The 9,729-nt window shown below is 40.5% G+C and overlaps 1 long non-coding RNA gene across 1 annotated transcript in view; it reads left to right on the top strand.

The window, feature by feature from the left end:
- The first annotated feature begins 22 nt into the window (after positions 1-22).
- LOC103903119 overlaps positions 23-9,729 on the top strand; it is a 74,079-nt gene continuing 64,372 nt past the window's right edge. Inside the window, exon 1 of the long non-coding RNA XR_002086263.1 lies at positions 23-79. This is a non-coding gene — a long non-coding RNA (uncharacterized LOC103903119). The remainder of the gene's footprint in view (positions 80-9,729) is intronic.

Below are 9,729 nucleotides of genomic sequence, written 5' to 3'. Positions count from 1 at the left end.
TGGCTGGCAGAGCGCTGCTGCCCGTCTACACCTGATGCCTCTGCCTGCTCTGCCGCTCCGAGAGCGGCCGGGGCTGGGGGTGAGTACCGGCTGCGGGGCCGGCTGCCCCCGCGCCATCCGCTGCGGTGCCGCCTGCGCGCTGTGCCACCTTCTCCCATCGGTCCTTAGGTTGGGGAAATGGGAACACTGCTCTTAACGTCCAAGAAATTGCGCTGTTCTCCGCTTCTGGAAGCATGGTCGTTGCTTGGGTACACCCCGGTTATTTTTCAAGATTGGTCATGCAGATTCATAGTTTTCGTCTGCTGGAGCAGAGCATGAAAATGCCCGGGAAGGCCTGCTCCGCTGGTCCGGTGTGCAGCTGAAAGTCAGTGTAGAGGCTCCGCTCCCCCAAGTCTATCTCTTGGGAGGCAATGTTAGCTCAGCTGGTTGCATTTATGTTTTATTTCTATGCGTTTCACGTCTTCTTCTGCATAACTCAGCAGCTGCGAGTATCCTTCAGGAAAGCACTGTTCGTGACACTGCTGTAGCTGGCCATACTCTGCTGCCCTGCTTGCCTCGGTGAACTGAACCAATGTCCCATCAATGTAGTAAGACGATTTCTGTATCAAATCACTGGTCTTTTATTGAGCTGGTGGGCTCGCCATCTTACATACGAGCATCTGTGATATTTTATTTCTGCATGGTTTTGTAAGTGATGATTTCAGGTTTCATTCTTTCAGGTTCCACCAAGTTCCTGTTGAAATAATTTAGTTTCCATGTTCCTTTATAAGAGGCCCAGGTCTGATACCAGTACTTTGCTGCATTGGTATTTGGCCCTGGGCAGGATCACTGCTTGGAATACTGTCCTCCTACAAGTTGCAGGCATGTTGCCATGTTTTAGGGCAATGGTTTGGTCTTGCTTAACATTGAAATTTGGGGAGTGGGGCAGTCACCTTCCATTTGAGCAGGGTGGTTTTGCCTTACTTGGTATCTGTTGTGATTCTCTGGGGAATGGAGACAAGTGGGATGTGAAGTGGCTGTCCATGTAATTAACTTTGAAGTTTTAATTCAAGAAGTTAGATCTTATACTTGAATATGCCAAGGCATAGTGTACAATAATTGAATCTGCCTTTTCCTGAGGTTATATCCCCCAGGAAGAGTATTCACCAGGTATTTATAATGAATATCCCTCCAGCATACTCCAGGGTGTTCTTAGTCCTTTTAAAACCTACTTCAGTTGTCACAGGATTGACTGTTGGTTAGATACTAATAGAGATTGCTTAGATTACTAGGTACTTACAAAAGAGCTTATTTGCATCTTTTAGCTTAATTCCGTAAGTATTGTCTCTATTTTATTTTCACAGTGCCTTTCCCCCTCTGAATTTGGACAGCACCAGAACTTTGCTTTATCCTTTTCCTGCCATCCATGTATACCAAAAACATCCTTGTGTCATTGTATCTACCAATAAGTTACAGGCTTTAAATTTGCTTTTGGCTTTTTAAATAGCTAAAGCTTTTTGTGAAGTCTGGATTGCCTTCATCATCCTCTCTCCGCAGATTCCTTCCATGGGAAGGAGAAAAAGTTCTCTTCTGCCTGAAGTTACCATTGAGGGCCACTTCTCTTTTTTAATGCTCTTCTGTAGGAGGTCCCAGTTTAACGCTATTACTTGCACAGAATGGAATGCATCTGTCTTAAATGAACAGGAGGCTGATGGGTTCATTATTTTTAAAGTTCAACCAAAATGTGTTTGTTTTTTATCTATATGGGGTTTGGGTTTTTTGTTGGTTTTGCAAGCTGCAATAAGGATTGCAAATTGTTTCACTTTAATAAGTGGATTTAATAAATATAGAGGCAGATGTCTTATCACCCTGAACCCAGGGGCAGGCCGTGGGAATTTCGGAGCTGCCTGTTTGCTAGGGTCACTGTCCTTTGATTAATGAGAGGTGGGCTTCGCATGGACAGCAGGCTGCTTGGTACAAGCGTGGTGGTATCTCACGCAAGAACCTGTGGGTTTCCAGGGCTTTAGCCAAAGGCTACGCCGCCTCTTGCCTGGAGGTATCTCACCTTCTTGCATGCACCCTTCCACGCATTTGTCCACCCCTTCTGCCCAAGCCCTCACAACTTAATGTCCAGTCCTGTTTCACGGGAGGTAGAGACCCAACGGTCACTGCCAGCTAGGAGCTGGGCCAAGTCTGGGGCGAAACGCTGCTACTTTAGCAGCTGCCAAACCGGTGTGCAAGGCACTATGTAGCGGTCCCCGGGATTCCAGAGCCTTGCCAGTTTAATCTGTGGTGGGTTCAGTGCTTTGCCTCTTTGAAGACCCAAACATTTCACCTGGATGTTAAAGAATGCAGAGTGGGTCTGGTAATATTACCACTGCTTTGCAGGGAATATCACCTTTTTTTAATAGCTGCATAAACCAGGTGATCAGTAGTGTGAGTGCTATTTTGATGAGCAGATTGTGTTAGCAATACAGGGAATATAGTTGTCTGCTTTTAATGATTTAAATTGGAAATAACTGCACGGAAGTCTGGGATCTCCTGAACATAAATGGATGGACAAGAGTAGAGGATTTGCCACCTGCTTGGTAGCTCGGCTTTTAGTCATGTTATTTGTGAAGTGACTCTAGTAATATATTTAGAAAGTGAAGTCTAAATTGGGTTACTGTTATTTAACATTACGAAACTACCAGGTAGCTTGTATAATTTGCAGATTCAGCGGTCACCAGTGCTTTCTCTAAAAATCATAATCCTTTAATTCTGTTTTCACTATTAGGTGCCTCATTTGGTCATGTTCTATGTTACACAATCATTATAATGCTATTTGTATAGACACTACTGCAACAGCACCTTTGAGACTGCTTGATTTAAGAAAATGAGGATGTGCTCTCTATGTTAAAGATTGTAAGAGAGAGGAGTTCCAGTTTTCTTTTTTGTTACGAGTCTTAATTGGAATCTGAGACATTTGTTAAATGAAGGATTTATATATAAACAAAACTGTTGTTGTTAAAATTGCTAGATGTAGTGGGTCATTTTAACATTAGTACCTGGACTGATGTATGAAATGGTGCTGTCTGAACATAAGCTATACATACATGATAAATAGTTGCTAAATTGTGATTTCTTGTATTTTAGTCTCTTTCTACATTCTGCCCGGTAGTTCTTCTTTCTGGAAGGTATTTGCATGCTACAGCCACAGTTGGTCTTTATTTTATGCAGCTTTTAACAACTATTAGTCTTTTTGCTTCAATTCAGAACTTTGTCTAAAATTTATGTTGGATCACATCTAAGAAAAATAATAATTTGAAAGAATTTTAAAGTACCGACTGTGCTTAGCTAGAGTGTGCTATTTATAGCTTTGTGAGAAACTTGACTGTTTTTATATTAGTAAAATAAAGTTGAAATTGGCCAAAAACTTGAAGGAGGGCGTATATTTTGTTAGTAAAATAACTTGCAGTTTTCTGTCAGGCTTTGTAACTACCAGAGCTGCTGCTGTGCTCAAAATGGTTGGACAGCCAAAGGTAACATTTCTTACCATGTCCCAGGTTCTTCCTGTTTTTCACCAAATTGGCTCATTTGGAGATAACTTTAGCCAGCATTTATGTGTAGACAGGAAGGGCAAGTGATCATCAACATAATGCAGCGTGATTTCTTTGTGAAAATTAAACTTTACAGAGCCAAAGCTCACTTGATGCATGGTTCGTCTTCAGCGTTACCACTGCTGATGTCAGTTTGCGGTGCTGCTCTGGTGACTTCCTCTCCAGACCATATTGGATTTCCTGTGGCAGTCTTTCTCTTTACCACAAGTACTTTCGGAAGTGCAGAGAGTAAAACTGATTTAGAAGTGTTACGTGTTAGCAGATTCACTTCTGCTGATTAAAAGCCAAGAAGCAAGGAGCAGTCTGTCTCGTAACCTCATGGTGATGACTAGAAAATGGGCTTTGCAGGGTCCTTCCACACCTACTTAAGTGACTTGGCTGAAAAATGAGGAAGCCACCAAAGGCTGGGATGAGTGTTAGCTAGAAATAGATTGTAAAAATGACATATTAATGAGATGAAAATTTGAAGCTAGCTTTAAAAAAATACGGTGATACAAAATGCAGCAATCATTAGATTAAGACCACAATGCAAAGTTTTATGCATAGCTACACCTGTGCATGAAAAAGGTCCTGTCCAGTGCTAGCATAGCTATGGTTACGCTACAAAGTGCCCTGTACAACAGCACTTGAAACCATCCAGAAAGTTCTGAAAAAAAGATGCTTTTCTGGTGTATCTTACATTGTTTGGAAAGGTGGTTTAACTCCGTGTGTGGATGAGAGTTTCGTCTCCATAGAGGAGGTTTGCCTGGCCACCAAAGGCTGGGATGAGTGTTAGCTAGAAATAGATTGTAAAAATGACATATTAATGAGATGAAAATTTGAAGCTAGCTTTAAAAAAATACGGTGATACAAAATGCAGCAATCATTAAGACAAGACCACAATGCAAAGTTTTATGCATAGCTACACCTGTGAAAAGGTCCTGTCCAGCGCTAGCATAGCTATGGTTACGCTACAAAGTGCCCTGTACAACAGCACTTGAAACCATCCAAAGTTCTGAAAAAAAAAGATGCTTTTCTGGTGTATCTTACATTGTTTGGAAAGGTGGTTTAACTCCGTGTGTGGATGAGAGTTTCGTCTCCATAGAGGAGGTTTGCCTGGTATGGTTTTACCGGTATAGGTCTCCATAGAGGAGGTTTGCCACGTATGGTTTTACCGGTATAGATAGCTCAGCAAAACCTTTGTCTTTCTAAGGATTAATTAGGTAAGCAGTTAAGAAGAATTTTCCTTCCTTATCCTTTATTTAACCATCAAATTCAAACATAACAAACCTAAAATGTAACTTTTAAAATCAGATGCAAGCTTAGGGGTATTGCTATGCCAGATGATAAGGTATGAGATTGCTTCCATTTAAGTGGCTTCCAGAAATGCTTTAAATGTGAGGAAGGACAATTCTTTGTGGATCTGATTTATAGACTGGCCAAAGCACTAAAAAAGATGTCTGAAGTCATGGAACTTTGCTTAGCTTTTGGATTTTTAAGGCAAGTTCTTGATCTCACCGGTGGCCAACAAAAAATAAACCTGAATCCTAGAAATTAAAGTATATTATATCTAAATTCTTACTTGGATAGGTAGTCTCCGGTTCATAATGGTGTCTTCAGTGAGACTCCCTATATGAGTGAGATGTGCAGAATTAGGCCTATATGACCCAGCTTTCTGTGTATTCAGGTTTATCAGTTAGGCTCCTCAGTGTACTTAGATCCGGCAGTATTTTGTTTTGCTTTAAATAAAGCAAACAGAACCCAAATAGGTAGCCCTCTGTTAACTTTTAAATTATGAAACGAGGGTATGTACTGTGAAATTCATTAAGTTTGTAGATAGCTTGACACAGTGGAGGGAAGGTGGTAGCATCTTCAATCCAAGCTCTTTTATTTATTTTATTTTATCCAAGCTCAGTGGTGACTCATTACATGCCTTTGTTCACTGATTATGTTGGTGGGTGAAAGGCTGTATAGAAGTTAATCTGAAAAGTGAAAACTAAGACTAAGAATTGCGGTAAGGGAGTTGGAGAAGCACAAAGTTAGAGGGAGAGAAAGCAGAAAGGTGGAAAATGAGCAGAGCAAGCATGGGCTCTCAACCTAGTAATTTTTTTAAGGATATGTGTGCAGTGTGGTCAAACAAGAGCAGCTAACAGTCTTATTACTACATGAAGTCCATACCTCTGATCCCTGTGCAAACTTCACTGACGGCACTGAGAAATTATGTTAGATGAAAAAGAACAACATTTAACCTTTACCAGGCTTCATCTGTTTGGGGTTTTTTTTCTGTCAAAGTTGACTGGTATATAATTTTACCTTTTTAATAGTGGATCTGTGTTTTTGCACTGTGCTAGCATACATCAAGAACAAAACCCCAAACTTTTTCTGATGTCGTATTGCATTGTGAGTGCACTGCAGTAACACCAGCACTCTCTCCTGCTGAGCATGACCGCAAGGTCAGCAGCATCTTCCTCGTAGTCCACGTATGTGTCATAGTCGGTGTCCAGTTTTTGGCTGCCTATGCATGGTCATGTTCTGGTTATTGAACTGACAGGCCTTTATGTTTTTCTAGCTTAGGTGATTGTTTTTGCACCGCTTTCTGCTGCTTATTCAATCTACTATGTGGTTTAGCCAGGGAACGCTGAAGTTTTGTTCGGTACGTTTCGGTAATTTCCTTCATTAAGCTTTCTTCCAGTGACAGTATCTGTAAATATGTCTATCCCGGTGATATTTCATCCTCTGATCACAAATAAATTTGCTGTTGATGCTTGCTATTTGTTAAAAGTCCAAAGGATTTTTGGATCACAGATACATAAATTTATCTGTCTCATATAATTTCTACTCAAAACATTCACTGTCTGCGAAAGCATTTAATAATAATTCTGAAGTATAAAAAGCCATATTTTCCCAGAGAAATTGCACAGTTCCAACCTTATAATGCTCTGTAAAATTACAAATATGTATTATTTTTTGAGTGAAGCAGAAATGGCTAAACTTTTTTTTTGCAATTCTTTTTTTAATTTAGTACCAAATTTCTCTCTAGCCATGAAGTACTCGATTCTAGCTATGAGTAGCAGTCAACCTGCCTGCTGTCAGCTCACCAAAGAAGAGCCAGTATATTTAATATTTAGAATATTTTTGTGTGAATTTTTGATAGTTGAAGTACTACTTAGTTTCAGCACCCAGAGAATTATTTCTGCCGTAGCTGTAGTGTTTTTCTCTCAATTACATCTAGTCAAATAAATACCACATTTTTGAGAAACAAAGCATATGAAAATTATTCTGCTCAAATTTGTCTACAAAAGATCAAAGAAAAGTTTTAAAATACATTAAATACGTGCTTAAAAAAGGTGTACTCAGTCTGAAAGTCTAATACTGCTGAATTGTAGAGCAGCCACTCTGGTATGGATGAAAGGAAACATTAAGAATCTAAAAATGGGAGGAACAGGGAAAAGTAGAATTGAGTAAAGGGGAAAACAGCCTAAAAATGGTGTGGTTTCATTTAGAACACTTTCTCTTCTTTTTAAATACTTCACTGAAGGAAACTAATAATACCGTATCTCCACCAAACAGCTATTCATTACGAAAAGTAAACATGCTGAGAACGTTACGGGGAAGAAACATTGCAGAGGATCGTGGAGCTGAGGCAGGTCTGCTTCAGCATCGCGGTAAGCTGGCATCCATGGAGACCTGGTAGATGGCTTCAGGAGGTCATGTTTTTGATTGTGTATCGGTCTTGTCGATGGATCGTGCCCCCCAGCATCACTGGATTAACATTGTCTACATAGTAAGTGCCAATGAAGGGAAGCATCTGAATCTCAGATTATATGCTGTTTTGAAGCAGGTGCTGGGTTTTTATTATCAGTCTTTACAGCAGCTGGGAGTGGAATCGTGGTGGTGTTACTGTGGGGAAGAAGAATCCGGTCATCTGCTGTGTGACTCTCCGTGCTCTCCTGTCTGTCTTCCTGGCGTCTGCATCCAGCAATGCAGCTTGCACCATGTCATCAGGTCACACTTAGAGGGTCCACAATTGCTCACACCTGCTTTTTGGTCATACATGTTTATGTATTTCCCAGTGCATGCTTACGTTACGTGAAGACGTACATAGGAAAGATATATCTAATACAGCTTGTCTGTACTCTGGATGAAGATAAACGCCAAATCGGCAAAGTGCTTTTTAAAGATTTGTAACTCGGGTGTGTTACGTTTATCTAGAAGAGTGAAAGGATTCCTTCTATTTCAGTTTTCTTTGAAACTCAAATGTAAAATGCAGAATGAGGACCACTTTTCTTAAATGAAAATACAGGACTTCAGTATATTTTAAAGAAGTCTAACATGTTACTGCTTTGACTGAACAATCAGAATAACCATCCTTTGCTCTACAAACCTTGTCCTCTTTATTAGGTTAGAATAGCGTGCATAAGGCAGTTGTGACATACAGCATGGTTTTGGTTACAAAGCTAGAAACAGGTGCAGTTTTAGCAGTTGCCATTGCAAAAAAATGCAGAAAAACAGAGGAAGGGAACTTTAGCACCAGCTAGACTTTTTTGTGTGTTTGTTTTAATAGATGCCCATTTTCTTGTGTTATCATTAGTAGATGTCTGTGGAGAAGATAATGGTAAAGTGCTGGCAGGTGGTCAAGCTGTGTATTAAACAGCAAGGGCATCAGCTTTCCAAACCATCAATAACCTGGTTTTAGATATGGGTTAGTTGAGTGAATTGGAATACGCACTCTTTGATTGGAAGGAAATTGAACTCTTGGACTGAAATAGGACAGCTTGGAGGCAGCATTTAGGCAAATGTATACTTGTTTTTCAAAACCTACTGTTGGCATGGCCCTGGGAATGGTCATCAGCCAAATAATGGCTGCAGCAGAGGAAATGACACTTCTCCTCAATGCTGGATTATACACTTTTCTACTTCATCCATTTATAATGCCTTTCTATTGGACACAGCTTGTTTACACAGCTTGGACACTCCTTCTTGTTTACATATTTTTCTGTAGTCCTAACGATATTTTTTTTGTTTTAAGATTAGTTTGTGGTGAAAAATAAGATTGTGCTTCACTCTCCACATTTAAGTCATTGTAACTGCACTGGCTTTGGCGGTAGCTTCTGTTACTCAGTAGTGTGAGAAGGTAATCATCCCTGTCAAATGATTGTAAAAGACTAAACAAAAAAAAAAACTTTGTAAGGAAAAAAAAAGTTTGTTTTTAACTTAAATAACTAAATACTTTTGTTTCTATCTTTGCTATTTTAGAAACTGTATGCTGTAACAGGAAAAGAAATACCAGCCAAAACCAGCACACCATAGTATAACCATGATCACCTTACAGCATGCAAAATAGTACTTTGAGTTTAGCAAAGATCGATGGAGCAGTTCTGCCCCCTCTACTGCAGTTCTCTTCTCTCTCCTTTCTCTCCTCCTTCCCCTCCCTGACGGCCCTTCCCCGTGCTCTGTCCTTCCAGAGTAGTAGCCTGGTGTGTACAAACGTCTTTTGAAGTATGTGAAAAAATATTGATTGATTGATTTCCAGGTAGTTGTAAGGTAGTTTTTCTGAAGGGTGTAAAAATAAACAAATAAATAAATACATGTGCCAGGTAGTTTTCAAAATATAATTAAAATATGGTTAAACTTAATCCACTCTTCAGGTATTTTCTGTATTAATCAGGAATACCTTTTTTTGCCACAGTGCAACTACTATTAAATACTGCTACAGTAAGTTCCTTTCCAGAATTAAAACAGCGATCTTATTTAAACAGTGCTTCAAGGATGGCAGCTGGTGTTGTAAAGTATTTTCTGCTGAAAGAAAAGAGAATGTAGCTGGGGCATAGATCCAAAAAATGGAATTCAAGTACTTAAATCCAAAGTTTCAGCCCTGAAATCATCCTGAAACCTGCTTTGTTTCTGGCTAATCTTTAGGTGACCAGACCCCATGCGGGCACAGGGCCTGGTGTGAGGTCCCTGGCTCTTGGAGCTGCAGGCAGCTGCTGTGGGGAAAGCACCGCAGCTCTGACGGGTGGAGGTGCAGGATACCTGCCCCACAGCACTGACAGCCGGAGGCAGCTCTCCTCCAGCTTGGTTTCTTGGATAGTGTGACCTGGAGGCTGCTCTTTGGGAATGTCTCACAGGCACCAGCGTTGGGGTCCCCCTGTAAAATGAAGGGTCATCTGGT

This window comes from Aptenodytes forsteri, unplaced genomic scaffold, assembly GCF_000699145.1.
Source record: "Aptenodytes forsteri isolate BGI_AS27 unplaced genomic scaffold, ASM69914v1 Scaffold278, whole genome shotgun sequence".
Lineage (NCBI taxonomy): Eukaryota > Metazoa > Chordata > Aves > Sphenisciformes > Spheniscidae > Aptenodytes > Aptenodytes forsteri.
Note: the sequence above shows the minus strand (reverse complement) of the source record. Positions and strands in the feature narration are given on the sequence as shown.